The sequence below is a fragment of the Protopterus annectens genome, chromosome 1.part0 (genome assembly GCF_019279795.1).
Source record: "Protopterus annectens isolate FY-2018-M chromosome 1.part0, PAN1.0, whole genome shotgun sequence".
NCBI classification, from domain to species: Eukaryota; Metazoa; Chordata; order Ceratodontiformes; family Protopteridae; genus Protopterus; species Protopterus annectens.
In genome coordinates this window covers 1,933,756,864-1,933,776,913 of record NC_056725.1, presented here as the reverse complement: position 1 = coordinate 1,933,776,913, position 20,050 = coordinate 1,933,756,864, and the positions used below count along the sequence as shown (strand labels likewise).

At 40.3% G+C, this 20,050-nt stretch overlaps 1 protein-coding gene across 1 annotated transcript in view; it reads right to left on the bottom strand.

Moving 5' to 3' along the window:
- The window catches only part of AMACR (alpha-methylacyl-CoA racemase), an 832,230-nt gene extending 814,270 nt beyond the window's left edge, over positions 1-17,960 (bottom strand). Inside the window, exon 1 of the mRNA XM_044070225.1 lies at positions 17,640-17,960. The gene's annotated coding sequence lies outside the window, so the exon portion shown is untranslated. The remainder of the gene's footprint in view (positions 1-17,639) is intronic.
- Positions 17,961-20,050: the final 2,090 nt, after the last annotated feature.

Genomic DNA, 20,050 nt, shown 5'->3' with positions numbered 1-20,050 from the left:
ACAGCTCTGTCTCTTGTGAGCCAGACAGAATTTTTTTCATAGCCTCCCACCCGGTTACTGTTGTGTTCTTAAACACCACTGTCTTTCTAGTTGCCTGCCCCTTACGTTAATTTGACCATATATCTCATTTCCTCTCTGCTTTTACTGGCTGGTGTGAGTAAGCACAAAATTATCATTTTGTGAAATCACTCCCCTTCAACTATTTAAATTTATTGGCCATCTTACTATATTCCATAGTACCAGAATACAAAAGTGACCATCCCCTTTCACTCTATCTTGATGTTTTAAAGATATAGTGACTCTCCACTAAAACCTATCTTTTAGACAGGTAAAACTTAAGTTACCAACTTTCACATCTAACTCCTCTAGTGCACACTATGGTGCTTAGGATAAACCATTTTTTTTTCATCTTACCTTTAAGCATCTATTGCAAGACCACCGGTTATTGTAGAGCCCACATTCTGCCTTTTAGTAGTCATCTTGGGATTAGCGCTTCTGTTTTCTCCTGGTGAGAGAAGGAGTGCAGTTACATTATTTCCTGGAGACTGCTGATCACCAGAAAGCTTAATAACTGCTTTATAGGTGACAGCTTAGAATCTGTGCTTGTATTCTGATCCTGGTGAGAGTAGGAGCAGAGTGCATTGGTTCTTGACTCTTTCTAGTTGGAGAGTGAGTGTCTCTGCTTGACATACCTGATTGGTCTGGTTGTTATTTGAGGCATCTGCCAGAAAAAGGCTACAAGCCTGCAGACCCTTGCATCATCTGGGAAAAGACTGTGGATCACCAAACAGGCCCTGGCCTGCTTCTCTTTTTGGGATTAGTGCTAAAACTAACTAGTTTTAGCTAGACGTAGCCAGTTTTTTAGTTTCAGCACTCAAAACTATTTCCTTGTGCTCAGCACTTGCTCAGAACTCATTGTAAGCACTAAATAAACTACAAATTACTACAGCACTCAACCTTCCTCACTTGTCAAGAGGAAAACAGTTCGTAGTACTTAAATTAATAAGCACCTATCCAGGCATGTCCATGAGTCAGCTCCCTGTGTTTTCTCCTGTCTACCTGATGAATTTGAGCATCTTGGGGCAATGTAGCAATTGCCTCATGCACACTGACAACCCTCTCCTCCTACCACCCAACACTACAACCCTTGAGAGATGCACTTATATAGCCAAACTGGAAGCCAAGCTCTCTCCAGCCATGACTGGACTAGACAGTCAAGAGAAGAAGGTTAACACCTGCACCACACCACACACAACACATAGTCCTTCAAAACCCACACTACCAAAACCCACACATAGAAACACGAAGCACACACCCACATTCACGGAGGCTCTCAATAAAAATCTGCCCAAGGAACACAGACCTCCCAAGCTGAAACGCAGACAACCACCACCCCCCAACACTACCCAAATGACACATAGCCCACAAAATCAGTGTGTCACTCAAACTCAGCCCATAAGGCAAAACAACGTATCCAACACAGGTAGGTGACTCTATAGTCGGGCACACTGATGTCCCACTCACCAGGCTAAACAAGGAGAAAGTTACTGTCAGTTGCCTGTCGGGTCACAGGCTCTGCCACATAACGCACACACTCAGGTCACTCCACAAGAAATACAAATACGACTCTGTCATTGTCCATGTCGGTGTGAATGACCTGAGACTTATCTCCCTGGACTACACAAAGAGACATAGAGGAGCTCTCGGATCTTGTAGCCCAGGCAGGTATGACCCTAGCCCTGAGTAGCATCCTGCCATCACCCAGAATGATACCACAGTACAAGGACAAAATGATTGACTTCAACAACTGGCTAAGCTTCTGGTGTCATTCTAAGGGGATCCAGTATCTGTCTGCCTGGGACGACATTATCGGCAAACCACGATGCTTTGCCAGAGATGGCCTGCACCTGTCGCCCCTGGGATTCTGGATACTGGCTAAGGCTCTTGCCACCCCTATAGTGCCTTTTTTAGGCAAGGTTCAAATGACAAATTCACCCCCGTAACAGGTACGAGCAAGCAGGCTCTGAGGGTAATGCTACTCAGTGGTAGAAGTCTAAACCTCAAAATACATTCACTCCTTAAAATGGAGAAAATCGATATCTGTGCAGTGACAGAGACCTGGTTCAAGGCTCCAGAGAACACCCCTGCATTACCAGGCTATAATTCATACCACACTTTTTCGGCCACCTAACCTGGACCGAAACACTAAAGGCGGAGGCATGTCCATATTAATTAAGGATATCCATACCTCCAGGCTAGTTGCTCAACATAATGCATCCGAAATTATGCAAGTGCAACTAACACTGGGCAAGACTGCAATCCAGGTTGTAGCTTGTTAGAGATTCACCACCATGCCCCAGGATTCCCACTCTTCATTTCTTAAGATACTGGAAAATATTAAGGTACAACCCAATACCTCAATTATGGGCGATTTTAACTACCCCACCATCAACTGGGAAAACTACTCATGTACCAACTCATTTGCTCAACGTTTGCTGGAATTCATAAATTCAAACGCCTTAGATCAGCTTGTCCACACCCCCACCAGGGAAGCAATATCCTGGACTTGGTCATTACCAATATGGGTAACCGGTATTCCACGCCAGAGGTCAAATCCTCACTGGTCAGATCTGACCACAAGCTAATCACCCTAGACATCCATATCCCACCCCCACCCCCCATTAAGGAAACCACTGTCAAAAACTACTCCAAAGTCAACTTCATGCTTCTTAAGACATAAATGACAAACTTCATAACACCCATGCAGATGGAAAATAGACGTACGACTGCTGAATCTTAAACAAATGCCCTGTATAAGCACATACATGAGTGCATGGATCGTTCCATCCCCAAAATAACCAAGACGCTATCCTCCAAAAAAAGGAAGCCAATCTGGTGGTCCCCTGCCATAAACAAACTCTACAACAGAAGAAAGAAGCTGTTGCAAAAAAGAGTAAAATCCCAAGCCTGGAGGAACTCCCTGGTCAGCCTCAGCAAGAAGCTGAGATCCCTCATAAAATCCTCCAAAGCCAGTTATGAAAATAAAAATTGCCACGGATTCCAAAGACAACCACAAAGCATTCTACAGCTATGTCAAAAATCTCAATGGCAACACTCAGATCTGCTCTGAGCTACAGCACAATGGCACTAAATGTACAGAAACAACCGATATTGCCAACATCCTGGCAGATAGGTTCAGTGTACACTTTACCCCCCTCTCATCCTCCAAAGGGCCCATCTTAATAGCAGAAGAATGTAAAGCCCCTGTAATCACAGATGAACAAGTAAAGACCGCAGTCTCCAAAGCAAGAGCACAGCATCCATGGGACCAGACAACATCCCAGGCTGCGTACTGCATGAACTACAGAATGAACTGGCATCCCACCTAAGTACCATGTTCAATCATAGCCTCACCTCAGGCTATGTGCCTACTGAATGGCGCACAGCGACAGTTATCCCACTCCACAAAGGGGATGCTGCCACGGACCGTGGAAACTACCGCCGCATTAGCCTGACGAGCCTAGTCTGCAAAGCTATGGAACGTATCACCTTGGAGCTTATAAGCAAAGACATAGGTAACCTCTAAACCCTGGACCCCACTCAATTTGGGTTTGTAAAAGGTAGATCATGTCTACTAAACCTGACTGACTTCTTTGAAGCAGTCACCAGAGCCATAGACGAGGGCAAGGTAGTACACACAGCCTATCTTAACCTCGCCAAGGCTTTCGGTACCATCCCCCACTCTGGAATTATAGATAAACTCACTAAACTGGACATAAATCCTTATGTCACACGATGGGTGGCCAACTGGCTCACTGACAGAACCCACACAGTAAAAGTAGCGGACTTCAAGTCTGACTTCAGACCAGTGATGAGTGGAGTACCACAGGGTTCAGTCCTGGGTCCTCTCCTGTTCGGCATCTACTTCTCTGAAGTGCAGGCCAACACAGAAGGTCTTTGGCTAACAAAGTTCGCAGATGACTGCAAACTGGGAACCATAATAGAATCACCTAATGATGTAGACAGTCTACAAAAGGGCCTCACAGAGACAGATGCTTGATGTCAAAGTCATGGCCTCAAGCTCAATGCCAGGAAGTGCATTGTCATCCCCTTTGGGAAAAACTCGGTACCCATGATCTACCACACAGCTGGTAGCTCACTAAACACCGAAACAGTGATGAGACCTCAGGACACAGGTGGACAGTAGTCTCTCCTTTGATAACCACATTGCCACAGTAATCAGGAAATACTTCTACGTGGCACACCTCATCACAAAAGAGTTCTCCTCTAGAAAAAAGGAGGTCATTGTTCCTCTGTACTCATCCCTCATCAGACTTATTATAAAGTACAATGCCCCGTTTGGCATGTATCTCACAAGACACCTACAACAATTGGAAAGGCCACAGAAATACCTCACTAAGAGGAAGACCAGCCTCAAATAGATGCCATACACAGACAGTCTCAAAAAACTCCAGCTCTACTCCATCGCATATCGTCTACTCAGAGGTGATCTCTGCCTAACATACAAAGCTATGTCAAACCCAGAGCTGTTGGACAGGCTACACTTAATAGGGCTGCCACCTTTTCAAATGGCCAAAGTGGGACATTTGTGGTACAAACATCAGATTTTACAGGCCGACACATACCCACGGTCAGTACAAAGGTTAGAACTTAACTTTTTTGCCTAAATAAAAGCTTATTCTTGTAGCATTTTAGTTGCTTATTCTGTTTCTTATAACATTTAGGTATTTTAGATACAGAATAACTGTTTTATGCAGCTATAGGAAATAAATTTGCCCTAAAATCTCAGGACATTTGCCATTTTTTAAATTTTTTGTCAGGACACAACTGCCCAAAGAGGGACTGCCCCTCACAAAGTGGGACAGGTGGTAACCCTAACACTTAAAGAAATCCCAATCTCTCCGAACCACACGCTCCAGGACCTAAACCTTGTCACCACAATAAACAGAACATGTTGGAGGGGTAAATTCCTGTCCCAGAGACTTCCCATACTCTGGAATAAACTACCTACATGTCAAGCAAAGCTCCTTACTGGCCCTCTTTAAGAAAAATCTTGACGACTGGATGGGAAATAGAAAATTCACCCTGGGGATCAGTTCTGCAGTACTGCTCAACAGGAGCACAGCAGAATAATTTTCTTGAGTGGCGAAAGCCAGGGAACCTTTTTGGCTAGGCTTATATAGACCCCAGGGCCGATAGCCTAGTACCTACCTATGAACCTATGAACATCTGCCCACAATTACAATTAATTCAGTTTGTTCCTCTCCTCCATGGCCCTACCCTTTCCTGAAGAGATGGAGACAGAGGGCCTTGCCGAATCAAGCTCTCATCCTGTTAATGGGTCCTCCCTCCAAACTGAGAGGGTAACCCTATGGTCTACAACCTCTTAGTCTGGCACAACATGGCTAGGCTTATAAAGGCCCTAGGGCGAATAGCCTAGTAACCCCCTATGAACCTATTTGGTTGTAAAATTGGCATTATTATTATTAATATTACTGTTGCTCCATTCATGGTTCCAGTCAGATTTTTCAACTATTATGAGACATCACGTATTAGTAAAACAAAAATCAAAAAAACAAAAAAAAAGCATTCAAACATCATTTTTACTGCCTTACAAATACTGGAGCTGCAGTCAAGTTCTATTATCAATGTGAAAATAGTCAAACTACAAGTTGTGGGATGCAACTACTAAGACAATTCACTGAGGATTAACCAGTCTGACTTACCTAATTCTCTACACTTTGTATCATATCAACACATATTCATCAACTCAATATCTGTACCTTTTTTCCTAGAGAAAACGTCATGTTAGTCTTCCAGTCTAGCAGCAAAATATATATTTGCTTGACTCCATACCTAAGCTGTGCTTCACAACTATATTCAAAAAAATATGAAGTGCACCTTTCAAAAACAGTATAGTAATATTAATGAATTTCCTGCTCCAAATTATCACTATATTCCATATTTACATGTTCCTATTGCTCTATTGGCAAAACTGTATAGCTTTTTTTTTTATTTGCACCATTGTGAAAATGTTTTTGTGTCATTTTAAATCTTATTGTTTAGTTCTATTGTACTGATTGTGGAGCTTTTCTCCCCGGGCTTCTGCTGAAAAAGGGCTTGTTAACCCAATTGGACAATCCCGGTCAACAAATGTAAAATAAATAAAAGAATTCAGATTAACGACATATATCAATTTCAGTGAATACATAGGCTATATATTTACAGTTTCTATTTAACCTACTGCCATAAGCACAGTCCTCCTAATATCTTAAGAACATTATAGTTTAAATGAATATTAACAGAAGTGACAGCCACTAACTTTCAAAGAAAGTGCAGAGCTGGCTTTGATGCCTCACAGTGGCTGGTTTTCTAGTTCATTTCTTGGCTAGGGTGCTTTCTGTGTCAACATGAACTTTTGCTGTGTGTTAAAGTTTTGTCCCAAAAGCTTTCCACATGTCAACTTTTATTCCTCCAAACTTCCCATTGGTTTATGTATCATACTTGAGAATGAGTAAGTGTGTGTGCCACCTGTGAGAGTGACTGAGTGATGAAGTTTGCATGAGCGCACATGCGTGTGTGGGTGTGTATGCGTGCATACATGCATCTTGCAAAAGTCTGGCACACTTTCAAAATTAGTCCCTCCAACTTGTATCCAGTGAGTGCCAGGGTAGGATCTAGCTTGCCAGCAACCATGAACTGGATTAACTGGCTTATAAGCATATGAATATTTCAGTCTTTAATAATAACTTAAATTTTCACATCCATGGATGCCCTTGGTATATTTCCACTGTACTCTTTCCAGTTTACTCATATTTGTTTTCTTATAGGGTTTTCATATTGTTATTCCATACTCATGCTTGGGTCTAATGTAACTAACAAACAATGACTTCATTGTTTTTTTATTTCCTAGACTTTATACATCTTTTTATACAACCTACTGTTCTATAACTATCATTAACCAATTGGTTGATATGATTAGAAAAACTATTAGGTGAATCTACCCATATACCCAGATCCTCAAATGAGTCTACAGTTTCAAATCACTGTGTGCTGTATTAAATATTCACCTTTCAATTTATGTCTCCCAAATCTCACATGCTTAGTTTTTGTTGTATTTATCAGCATATTATCTTGTGCCCAAATGGTCAATTTGGTCAAGTTATTTTGCAGACATGCCTTATCTGTAACACATGTAAGTAATCAGTTTACCCAATTTCAAGTCGTCAGCATACAGACTGTAGAACACCTCAGATAAAAAAGTCTGAAAGATACAATCTAAACAAGTCAGTGCCTAGGACAGAGCCATGTGGAACACCCTGACTGTAACCAATGATTTCACCTGTATGATACTTGTCATGTCCTATTTGTAAGCCATGAAGCTATCCATCTTATCAAGAGTGCATCAATACCTAGTTGTACTAATCAGCGTTTTGTGTATGACCCTGTCAAATGCTGAAGTTAAATCTATGTAAAATTACATAACATCACGATTTTTCATTCATATTTGTTATTATATTGTTATAGAACATTATGTTACAGGTGATGATAGGTCTGTTTTCAGCATATGCATGCTGACATATGGTTTTAAGTCCCAACCTATCCAGTTTTGACAGTAACTTATCCAATATTACCTTCTCCATTATTTTTCCACAACATGAAAGTAGACTTAAGGGTCTATACGACTTTGGGTTTGTCCTGCTCTCCTTTCCCCTAAAGACAGGTTTAATAAGCGCATGTCTCCCATCTTGAGGAATCTCCCCATATTTATATGACCTAGTGAATAATAGATATAATGGTATAAGTACTTGCTGAAGTGTTCTCAGATCATTGTTAATAATTCCATCTTCTCCCTGTGCTTTGTTTGGATCCAGTTTGCACAGTTCTTTTTCAATATAATCTAATTTGATTCCAGTATCCGAGATTATCTGGATGTCACTAGGACAACTTATCTGGATGTCACTAGGACAACTTCTCATCCCTTTTGTGGAGCCAAACTGTTTTGCATAAGATTTTGTAAAGATAGCTATAATCTGTTGTGTCTGAGAATAAATTTTAGAATCTGCACACAGTTTATCTATTTGCATGTCCTTACTCCTTCCACATCTTATGTACCTATAAAAAGGTTTCCTATTATGCTCAATATCTTTATATTAAAAACTTTCTTCAAATTGTTCTTGATCTTGTCTCACACTATGCTTAATCTGTTTGTCCAGCTTGTTTATTTCAGCTTTCAAAGTTGTAGTTTGAACTCTCTTCCATTTCTTATATTTTTTCTCTCACTTTAATCAGATATCTTGTTCTTATGGAAATATATCCCCCTGATGTTGTATGCCTAGATCCTGATGTTAAACATTTTTAAATTTTTTGCACTCAGACAATTCTCTTTTAAAACTTTCCACAGTCCATCTACAGTTTTTCCACTGAACACGTCACTCCAGTTAGTTTTACATAGTGACTGTTTTGCTTCCATATAATCTGTAATTAATCTTCTGTGCATTGGTTTAGGTTTCAGTTTGGCAGAATTATCTAGCAACAAGTTAACCTTTATAACGCCATGATCACTACACATCAATGGTGGTAAAACTTGACTTGAAGGAACAGTAATTTCTTTAGGAACACAAACAATGCCTAGTATGTTCTGTCCCCTGGTAGTTTTTTTATTTTTTTTTTTTTATTTTTTACAATTTGAAGCAATTGTTCCTGAATATAAGTTGTGACCATCTTTTCTATAGGTGATTTTTGAAAAATACGTCCTAACACCAGTACAAGCTATACTAACAGGGCTGTCAGTTCCCTACTAATAGCCAGAGAATCCTTGCGGATGACATCATTTTTATCAACATAAATAAAAACGGAGCTGTACTTCCTTACATTAAGCTGTTCCAAGGCTTGTCTCACATCTTTTATTTTTGCTCCTGGCAAGCATAACATTATTTGATGTTCATTATCTTCTCTGCAAATATAAGTATCAGTTTCTCTAATGCTTGAATCTCCAATTACAAGAATATCTTTGCTGGCCAACTCTGAAGAATTTTCAGCTTCCATCAATTGTTACGAAGGATAGATCTTCATCACCATCAGCCTTATTAATCCCACTGTTTTCATTGTGTATTAAATTCTCATCCAGCTGGTATTGTAAATCCACAGCTTGAACCATGTAGTCAACATCAGTCTTTCTCTTCTTTTTTCTTACAGTAATGTTCAATACTTCCATGTTCAGTTTTGATTTCTTCCTTTTCACCTGCTTTTTTTTCTACCTTCTCTGTTGGAAAAATTATGCCTTTTTCTGTAGAATGAAGGTTTTCTGATAGAGACATATCATCATTCCCTGTAACCTGTGTGTTACATAACAAAGCAGTACCCTTTTTACTACATGTTCTCTTCCGTTTACAGTCATTAATCAGTTCTTCCTTGTTGTTTGTTGTGAACTTCTTCCTTTCTTTCTTTTTTGTTTGTTTCCTTTTAAACAAACTGGATCATTAGATTGCTGAATACTTGCATCCAGAGTTCCAAAGTTGTCAGGAGAATTGTCTTGTTTCATTGGGGTTGAATAATCTTTGCAGACAATAGATGCTTCATTTCCTAAATGCATTCTATTTGTTCTGTGCCTAACATTTATCTCATCAGTCCAGTCATTAACATATGAAACAGTTCTCCAAGCCATACCAATTGCACAAGTGCAATCATCATCATTAAGTCTAGATTTGCTTCTAACAATGGTAAACAAATCATCCAACTTCGACACGAGGAACACAGATCACCAGTGTAATCAGCTGTTACATTTAAATATGCATAGCATTTATTACACTGTACAAGATATTTCTGCAATAGCAAATCGTTAACTGCATACTCATTTAAACAATCCATATTCAGCTTCAAATGAATAAAATATTGCAAAAGAAAAGAATAATCAAAATCGGTACTCCATAGACTTCAAAGAAAACTTAAATCAACTTCTATGACTAAAAAATTACACTAGCAATATACAACTAAATAAAGCAAGTACAGTTGTTCTGACCATACAAGTTCTGCAAGCCAGACAAAAGTTATAATTCCTTTACATAGCATGCCAAAGTGTGCAGTAGCTTCTGCTATCACTCACAGTTGAACTTTTTAAACAGTAAAGATCAATATATCACAAACCAAAGTATGATTGTTTAGTTGTGCTCAGGATTTTGGATTTTCCTCTCTGCAGTCTGTGTGAATTTATAGCTGTCTAGGCCCCTTGGGGTGGCTACAACTTGTCTGTTTAAAACCTATCCCCTTTCTGACAATGAACAGTGAAATTAAAGGTAAAACATAAAAATATTAATCTAAGTAAATCTTGTTAACAAGCTATCCCTTCCTGCCTACAAACAGTGATAACAAATACAATATAAATTCAAATAAAACTTCTCTTACCAGTCAAAACTCCTCAGTACATCACAAACCAAGGTAGAATTGTTTAGATATGCTCAGGATGATGATCAAATGTGAGATTGCTGTCAACCTGTGTGCTTAGGGGTTGGCACTAATGTGGTAATCTGCAGGGCATGTATTTTTGCTGAATGACACATTTTTTTGTGTTTAACTTATGGCCATGACTTTGGCACCAGTCATTTGTTGCTGAGAGACCCTCTTGTAGTATGTTAACATCATTTGGCGAGTTAATGACAGCACCCAACTTACAGTCATCTGCAGACGTGGTCAGTCACAGGCCTTTTGTCTTTTCCTGGACCTCTGAGAAGTAGATGCCAAACAGTAGGGGTCCCAGGGCAGATCCCTGGGGAACACCACTAGTGACAGGTCTGCTGTCAGAATGGATGCGCCTATTTTGACCTTGTGAATCTGATCGGTGAGCCAGTTGGCCACCCACCTGATGAGATAGGGATTTGCTCCAAGTTTTGCTAGCTTTTCAATGATGCCCGAGTGGGGGATTATGTCAAAGGTGTTGGCCAAGTCAAGGTAGGCTGTATGTACTGACTTTCCCTCATCCAGGGCCTTGGTGAGGGTCTCAAAAAAGTCAACCAGGTTCATCAGGTAAGATCTGCCCTTGACGAATCCGAACTGGGTGGGGTCAAGTGCTTGGAGATTGCCTATGTCCTTGTTTATGAGGTCCATAATAGTAATATGCTCCATGGCTTTTCAGATCAGACTTGTCAAGCTAATGGGGTGATAGTTTCCAGGGTCAGTAGTGGCACCACCTTTGTGCAAGGGGATAACAATGGCAGTTCTCCACTCTGTTGGAATGAAGCCTGTACTTAGGCTGTGGTTGAATAGGGTGCTCAGTGGCAAAGCTAGTTCTCACTGGAGATGGTGCAGAATACAGCCTGGGATACTATCATGTCCCATGGAAGCTGTGTTCTTTGCCTTGGATAGGCCCTTAAACACTTGATCTATGGAGTTTTGTCTTTTTTAATGCACAGCTTTGCTGAGCAGACTGACTCCAAGTAAAAATGGTCAACCTATGTTGTTTGTTGCTTCCTGCTCAGCCACACAGACTCTAGCCTCAGAATAGCAAGTACAAAATTATTAATTATGAATATGTACACCCCACGCTGAAATGCAGAGGTGTTGCTGGTTTGCCTTCAGTCTTATTTAACAAAATATTAGTATGTCAACATATCATATATTATATGGATAAATATAGCATAAAAAGTCTAAATTGTTTAGAACTACCCCATCAACTAACATATACACAACTTACCACCTATAAAATTACCCAAACTCCATCTGCTTGTCCTATGCTAAATAACATTCTAAGCAACTATGTTCCTAGTCAATCATTATGATTCAATGATCAAAAAGTTCTGTCTTTTCATAAACCTATCAAATCTGCTGTTCATTTTCTGTACTCGTATCATGTTGCTAAGGCCTGGAACTCCTTATTGCTATCCATCAGGTCAATACCCTTCTTCCCATCCTTTAAACCCATTTTGAAAAACTTCCTAGCCAAAAGCCAACTCTATCATGCTCAACACTAGATAAACTATATGCCTATCTGTGAACAAATACATACTCATACCTTACATCTCTTTAAGCTCCCTTCTTAATTTCTATCAATTCCTCTCCCCTGGCTTTCTCTCAAAGTCTACCAAAAGTCTGCTTCTCTCTCACTTCGTACTGCAATTCCTATCTGTATTATACTAACTTACCTTTAATTTCTCTACAAACTGGCTAAAATTAACCTACTGGATCACTGTCACAGAACTTAAATCTATTCTAAACCAATGTTTTCATATTATGTTTAATTTGATATAATTATTTAAATTGTATTTGCTTTTGTATTGTTTTGAAACAGTGCAAAATTATTGTTCTTAAAATATTTTGTAATATTTTGGAGCTTTTCTCCTTGGGTTTCTGCTGAAAATGGGCTCCTACCCAGTTAAACTTTTCCAATAATTAATGACAAACTGCAGTGGTAACATTTCACCAAGAAGAAGGTCATATCAGACCAAACTATTTTTAGGGCAATAGCTTGACCAGCGTTCTTAGTAAAATAATTGAAAAAATCAAAATGGATCTTAGCAGGAAGGTCATAGCATATGTGCTTCTGTTACTCAGGGAATAGTATGGGTTTATTAAGAGGAAATTTTGCCTTCTCTATCTTGTGGCATTCTTTGAAGAGGTAACACTAGCAGATGAAAAAGATGACTGACAATGCATGATACTTATCTTTACCTTGCTAAGGTAATCAGAATCAATTCAATAAGAAAACAACTGGCAAATTCATAACATTAAATATGAAGTCATATATAATTCAATGGATAAAATTGTGGATGACAAGAATGACAACATAGCACACCACCTGGGGGTTATCTGTCTTCCCTGAAGAAGTTTACCAGGGATGTCCCAGAGTGGTCAGTACTGGAACCACACAAAAGTGGAAAACAAGCTCTTTATAATCAAATATGGTGATAATTGCAAACTGGTAGGAATTATTTCAATAAAAGATGTCAAAAGTCTCCAATTTGACCGAAAATATATACTTAGTGCAGTAATGATAATCTCAACTTTATTGTCAGTAAATGCAGCACTAAAAGTCATAACAAAAATGACACAAATTATAAGTACAAAGTATGGGATCAAATCATAAAAAACACCACCACTATTAAATCAACAGACAGTGGTAAGCACCAGTTGAGACTTTGACCTGTGCGATCTACCAAAGTCAGGAAAAACATATTCTGTAGCCCATCCAATGCTAAAGGGCATGTTTGTCTTTCAGGGAAAATAACACCACCAGTTTATACTGCACTGATTCATCCACATAGGTGACAGGTGCAGGCCATCTCTGGCAAAGCATCGTGGTCTGTCGACCATGTCGTCCAAGGCAGACAGATACTGGATCCCCTTAGAATGACACCAGAAGCTTACCCAATTGCTGAAGTCAGTCATTTTGTCCTTGTACTGCTGTATCATTCTGGGCGATGGCAGGATGCTACTCAAAGCTAGGGTCATACCTGCCTTGGCTACAAGATCAGAGAGCTCTTCCATGTCTCCTTTCATGTAGTCCAAGGAGGTATGTCTCAGGTCATTTACACCAACATGGACAATGACAGAGTCATATTTGTACTTGTGGAGTGACCTGAGTGCGTGGGTTATGTGGTGGATCCTGGCACCCAACAAGCAGCTGACAGTAACCTTCTCCTTGTTTAGCCTGGTGAGTGGGACATCAGTGTGCCTGACTATAGAGTCACCTATGACTAGTGTGTTGGGTACATTGTTTTGCCTTATGGGCTGTGGTTTATTGGCACACTGAGCCTGTGGGCTATGTGTAACTTGGGTTGTGTTGGGGAGTGGAGGTTGCTTGCGTTTCTGCTTTGCAGGTCTCTGTTACTTGAGCAGATTATTATTGAGAGCCTCCGCGAATGTTTTTGTGTTTCTATGTGTGGATTTTGGTGGTGTAGGTTTAGTGGTACTATGTGATGAGTGTGGTGCAAGTGTTTACCTTCTCCTCTTGACTGTCAAGTTCACTCTTGGTTGGAGAGAGCTTTACCTCTAGTTTGGCTAGATAAGTGCATCTCTCACAGGTTGTGGTGTTGGGTGGTAGGAGGAGAGGGTTGTCTGTGTACATGAGGCAATTGCTATATTGCCCCAAGATGCCCAGATTCATCAAATAGACAGGCAAGAACACTGGGAGCTGACCGTTGGACATGCCTGAATAAAAAACTACTTTTCTCTAGACAAGTGAGGAAAGTGAGTATAAGAGCTGTTTTGATCTAAGCAAGTGAGGAAAGTAAGTACAAAAACTGTTTTCCTCTAGGTAAAGAGGAAGGTTGAGTGTTGTAGTAATTTGTAGCTTATTTAGTGCTGACAACAAGTTCTGAACAAGTGCTGAGCACGAATAAGGAAATTCAAGTGCTAAAACTAAGAATCTGTACCTGGATCTTGTGCTAGATAGGCTACCTAGTGCTTACCACTCCCACTGATAAGCTAGAAGGCTTCCTTCCAACACAGAAAAACTTTGGGGGCTCAGAAGCTTACAAATAGTCCTGGATACAGCAAATCTGTATCTGGACTAGACTAGTTACAGGAAAGGCAGGAAACAACTTAGTATTTTTTTTGTAAAGTGGAAAGGGAGAAAGGAGAAGCAGAAGATGATTCAAAATTAAGGACCTAAGTGGCTTGCCCTTCACAAATGTTCTCTCTGTATTAGGTAGAATGAGACAGTGACACTAGATTGGAATAGAGCTGGGATAGAGCTGAACAGATGGGACTGGTAGGAGGTCTGAAGTCAAAATATGATCTCACTGTACTCGGTTGAGTGAGCAAATGAGATAGACCCAGGAGGAGTGTTCAAATACAAATTTACAGGAGGGACGGGCAATTCCAAAGCCACCAAGATTAATTCCAGCACAAGAACAGGAAGGGAGGGTGGGAAACTAACTGCAGAGAGAGAGAGAGACCACAATATTCTATGAAACAATTAAATAGAAAAATAACTACAGAAAGACACAGACCACAATCCTGCCACTATCCTGGCAGATTGGTTCAGTGCTAACTTTACCCCCCCCCCCCTCATCCCCTAAAGGGCCCATATCTATACAGGAAGAATGCAGAGTCCCTGTAATCACATCTCTGCAGGTAAAAGCTGCACTCTCTGAAACTAAAAACACAGCATCCATGGGACTGGACAACATCCCAGGCTGAGTTTTACATGAACTTCAGAACGAACTGGCTCCCCACCTAAGCACCATGTTCAATCATAGTCTCACATCAGGCTTTGTGCCCACTGAATGGCGCACAGCAACAGTTATTCCACTCACAAAGAGGTAGCCACCACTGATCCTGGAAACTATCGCCCTATTAGCCTGACGAGCCTGGTCTGCAAGGCCATGGAACGTATCATCATGGAACTCATAAACAAAGACATTCATAACCTCCAAACTCTGGACCCCACTCAGTTCGGGTTTGTGAAAGGCAGATCATGCCTTCTGAACCTGATCGACTTCTTTGAAGCAGTCACCAAAGCCATAGACAAGGGTAAGGTGGTTCACACAGCCTATTTTGACCTCGCCAAGGCTTTCAACATCATCCCCCATTCTGAAATTATAGCTAAACTCACTAAACTAGGTATAAATCCCTATGTCACAAGAGGGGTTGCCAACTGGCTCACTGACAGAACCCACACTGTAAAGGTTGCAGACTCCAAATCTGACTTCAAACCAGTGACAAGTGGAGTACAACAGGGTTCAGTCCTGGGATCTCTCCTGTTTGGTATCTACTTCTCTGAAGTACAGGCTAACACAGAAGGCCTCTGGCTAATGAAGTTCGCAGATGGCTGCAAACTAGGATCCATAGTAGAGTCCCCAAATGATGTGGGCATCCTACAGAAGGGCCTCACTGAGACAGATGCCTGGTGTCAGAGGCATGGCCTCAAGCTCAGTGTCAAAAAGTGCATTGTCATCCCCTTTGGTAAAAACTCTGTACCCATGAACTACCACATAAACGGCAGTCTACTTAACGCCAAATGTGTGATAAGAGACCTTGGGACCCAGGTGGACAGTAGCCTCTCCTTTGATAATCACATCGCCACAGTAGTCAGGAAATCCTTCTATGTGGCACACCTCATCACAAAAGGGTACTCATCCAGGAAAAAAAAAAAAAAGAGTTCATTGTTCCCCTCTACTCAGCACTCATTAGACCCATTATAGAGTACAACACCCCTTTTGGAATGTACCTCACAAGACAGCTGTAGCAGCTTGAAAGGCCACAGAAGTACCTCACAAAGAGGATTACTGGCCTCACACAGATGCCCTACACTGACCATCTTGAAAAACTCCAGCTTTACTCTGTAGCATATTGCCTACTCCAATGAGATCTCTGCCTAACATATAAAGCTATGTTAAACCCAGAGCTGTTGGACATGCTACACCTAAAGAAATCCCAATCCCTCCGAGCTACACGCCCTAGGGACCAAAACCTTGTCACCACAATAAACAGGATATGCTGGAGGAATAGATTCCTGTCCCAGAGACTTCCTATACTCTGGAACAAGCTACCCATCTATGTCAAGCAAAGTTCCTCATTCATTAGCACTCTTCAAGAAAAATCTTGATGAGTGGATGGGAAATAGGAAATACACCCCGGGGATTACTTCTGTGGCTCTGCTCGACAGGGGCACAGGAAATTAACTTTCTTGGGTGGCATAAGCCAGGGAACCTTGTTGGCTAGGTTTATTTAGGCCCTTGGGCCGATAGCCTAGTACCTACCTATGAACCACATACCCTTTGAACATAAAACCTGAAAAGGTTTGATTCCTTACTAGAAAAATGATTATACCTTGAGCTGTTCACAAAGGCAAATCACAAGGCTGGAAAGACTACCTTTTCATAAAGATTTTCAGGAAATGTCATTACATTCTGTTTCTGACCGGTTACTTGGTGGTGACCTCTGGGGTCAGCGCCTTGATACACACAAGGCAATATCTAATCCACTAATAAGTGAAAGTTGATGCCTGGAGCATACCAACTAATTACTAATACAAGTGTATACTTGGAACATACCAACTAATACCAGGTGAGAAACATGACTCTAACTAGAACTCTAAACTAGACCCACATTACATAATGCCTTTCAAGATTATGGAATAAAGTTCCCATAAGATTATCATCCTACAAAAATTTTACAAGCACGCGCATGAGTAGGTGTAGCAAACCATGTCGAATGCATATCTTGTCGACAAAGTGTGGTGTCACTTTAAACAAAATCTTTAATTTGTCGACATCAGATGACGAACATTGACTTGTTGAGCGTCCATGTGGTATGTGAGATGTGTTTGTATATAATCAAATGGGAATTTACGAGTTAAGATTACAATAATGATTGGGTAAAGGGATTGAAAGTCTGTGTACGTAAAAGTTTGAGTGCATGCGTGTTTTTTTTTCAGTTAGACACAGCCAAATAATGTATCTCCTTCATCATAAAGATTCCCTTAATCTTCAAACCAAACCAATTGCTGTCAGTGTAATTAATACATTCTTGAACTTGAATCATACCTCCTTCACATAGAAAAATTAAATAATCTATGTAACAAATGAATATTCAGTCTCATCAAGAGATTAATTTATGACAGGGTCATAGGACGAACCACGGTACAGCTTGAAGATGAAAAAGACAGTGGATGCGCATACCTGTATTAACTTTTGAAAAGAACACTAATTTAGCGACGATCAGGCAACCAAAGTAATCCTTCACAGAAATACAACCGTTTAGCAACTACCCAGAGCAGAATAGTTCCGAGGAAAGCTCTGCTTCAGTGTTTTATTGGATGTTGTAACGATCGGTCGCATAAATAATTAGATGAAGGTGTTTCCTGGGCGGAACTTGGCAAAGGGGTGGTTAATTGAGCAGCAGCTGCAAAAATGAGAAAAAAATACGAGGGGCGTAATTACTAGTTACTTTTAGTGCCTGTTTACTCTCTGCAACGTCGCGACACTCCTTATGGGTTAAAATGGCTAGCAGTAACGGAAAAGAAGAAACGAACAACTGTGTATGTGGAGTGGGTGTATGTATGTCTGTGACTATCTTTTGTAGTGGCACTTTTAGGGAAAGCGCTTTTGATTTGGTAATACGTAGAGCAGCCGCAGGGTTTGAGTCAGCACACATATTGTGCTACAGGGGAAGGAAGAGGGGAAAGTCGTGCTATACAGCTGCCTTAAGCATGTATGCTAATTCTAACTCCAGTCTTACAGAGTAGCCTACCAAAAAAAAACCCTTTCCTCAACAGTACCTCCATTTAAACATCAGCGGGCCGATCAGACAATGGAAGCATTTGTTTTTCTTTATTAACCAATGTGCTTTCAACCATTTTTATTTTTCAGTGTGTAGGAATCAGTATTATGTGCGCTGATGCCTTTGCACATTGATTAATGACATACGTGTATATGTGTAGTATACATCTTAAAATAGGGTTACAGCAATCAAGTTTCCGAAGACCAGTAGGTTGTAAGTTTGATAATGAATTCGATTAATTTACAAAGTTACTTAGTATAAACCTGACAAATGACAGTCTGCTTACCGAATAAGCAGCTTGTATTCAGTAGTAACAGTCTAACCGAGTGACTAGCAAAAAAAAAAAAGTCTACACCAAAATATATTCTCAAATGGATGGAAAGGGCAATGCAAGATGAGTTTCAACCTTGTGGCTCCAGAGATTTATTGATTATCCAGTTGAGGTTCTTAACCTTCACCACTAAGGTGTGTCCTTTCATTTTGTACTAAGTTCAATGATTCCCCCTATGCAAAAACATTCTGCCATTTCCCCTTGTCCAGTCATTTCTGTCTGTTCAGGACATACCTCTCAAGTGTACCTCATTACGAGGAACGTACCTCATTTGGGGTCTTAAAAAGTTCATGTTCCTCAAAGTTCCTCAAAGTTCCACATTGAAAGACTCTGTCACACGTTCAGTGTTAGGAATTTTTTAAAGTAAAATCCATTGTAAATAGACGTGAATCATATTAATTCATTAAAAGATCTTCTTTATAAGTAAAACCAGCTTATTTTAACCATCCTATGACATTTCTAGTTGAAGTTGTTAGTAAGCCATTAGTATGTGTTCCGCATTTTGCCCATTTGTTCCACATTATGAGGGCTAGTGTTCCTCATTTTGGACATGGAAGGTTGAGAACTATGGTTCAGGAAGATGTCATTACTCAGCTCTTTTTTTAAAAAAATGCAACTAAGGGTGAGAGCTAGGAAAGGGGGCATCATACTGCAGGCAGGGAAGACATTTGCTGATGAAAAGGAGTTGCAATTTACACTGAGATGAACAACCTCATCCAAAATAGTGGTTCATGCAAAGATGCTATGTGCTTCAAGCCACATTTCTGTGCATGTGACTGACTGCTGCATCTCCTCTACCACTTCTAAAGATACTAGCAGTGTAACAGCACTCGACCTCTGAGTAAGGACATCTGAAACTGACCCTTTGTTCACTCATTTTTACCCCCTTTTTAGTCCAGCTTCTCTGTCTGTCTGGGCCTGCTACTCAAATATGGGTCTCCTGCCACTGAACTCAGATGAAGATCATTACACCAACAGGAATAAAGAGTGTGCTGCAAGAGCAGCAGAAAATGTATATTTAAATACACACTGCACACTTGCAAATGAGAAACTGCAATGCATTAGAAACACAGATCACCAGCAAATAAGGATCATGCTACAGCAAGATCAGAAACAAAACGAAAACGCTTAAAAAATGAATGCAGACACATCATTTGGGGGTATAAGGTTAAAAGAAGCATGTCCTCAAGAAACCAGGATCACACTTCATGACTTGTAATAACAAAAAGATTTTTAGTATATCAGTATAAATAAGTGACAAGTAATAGGAGTATATTGTGTTTTAAACTGGTAACAGAGAAACATGAAAAAAATATTGATGTGCTGTGTTGAATTTTTAAAGTAGACCCAGATATCTGCAAGTAAATGGAAGGGTTTGGGGAGCTTGTGTTTTTTAAAATAAAAACTGTGAAGAAAGACATCTAGAAAGTGACTGACACAGTGGCTGCCATTTTAACAGTAGACCCAATTGTTTGGGAT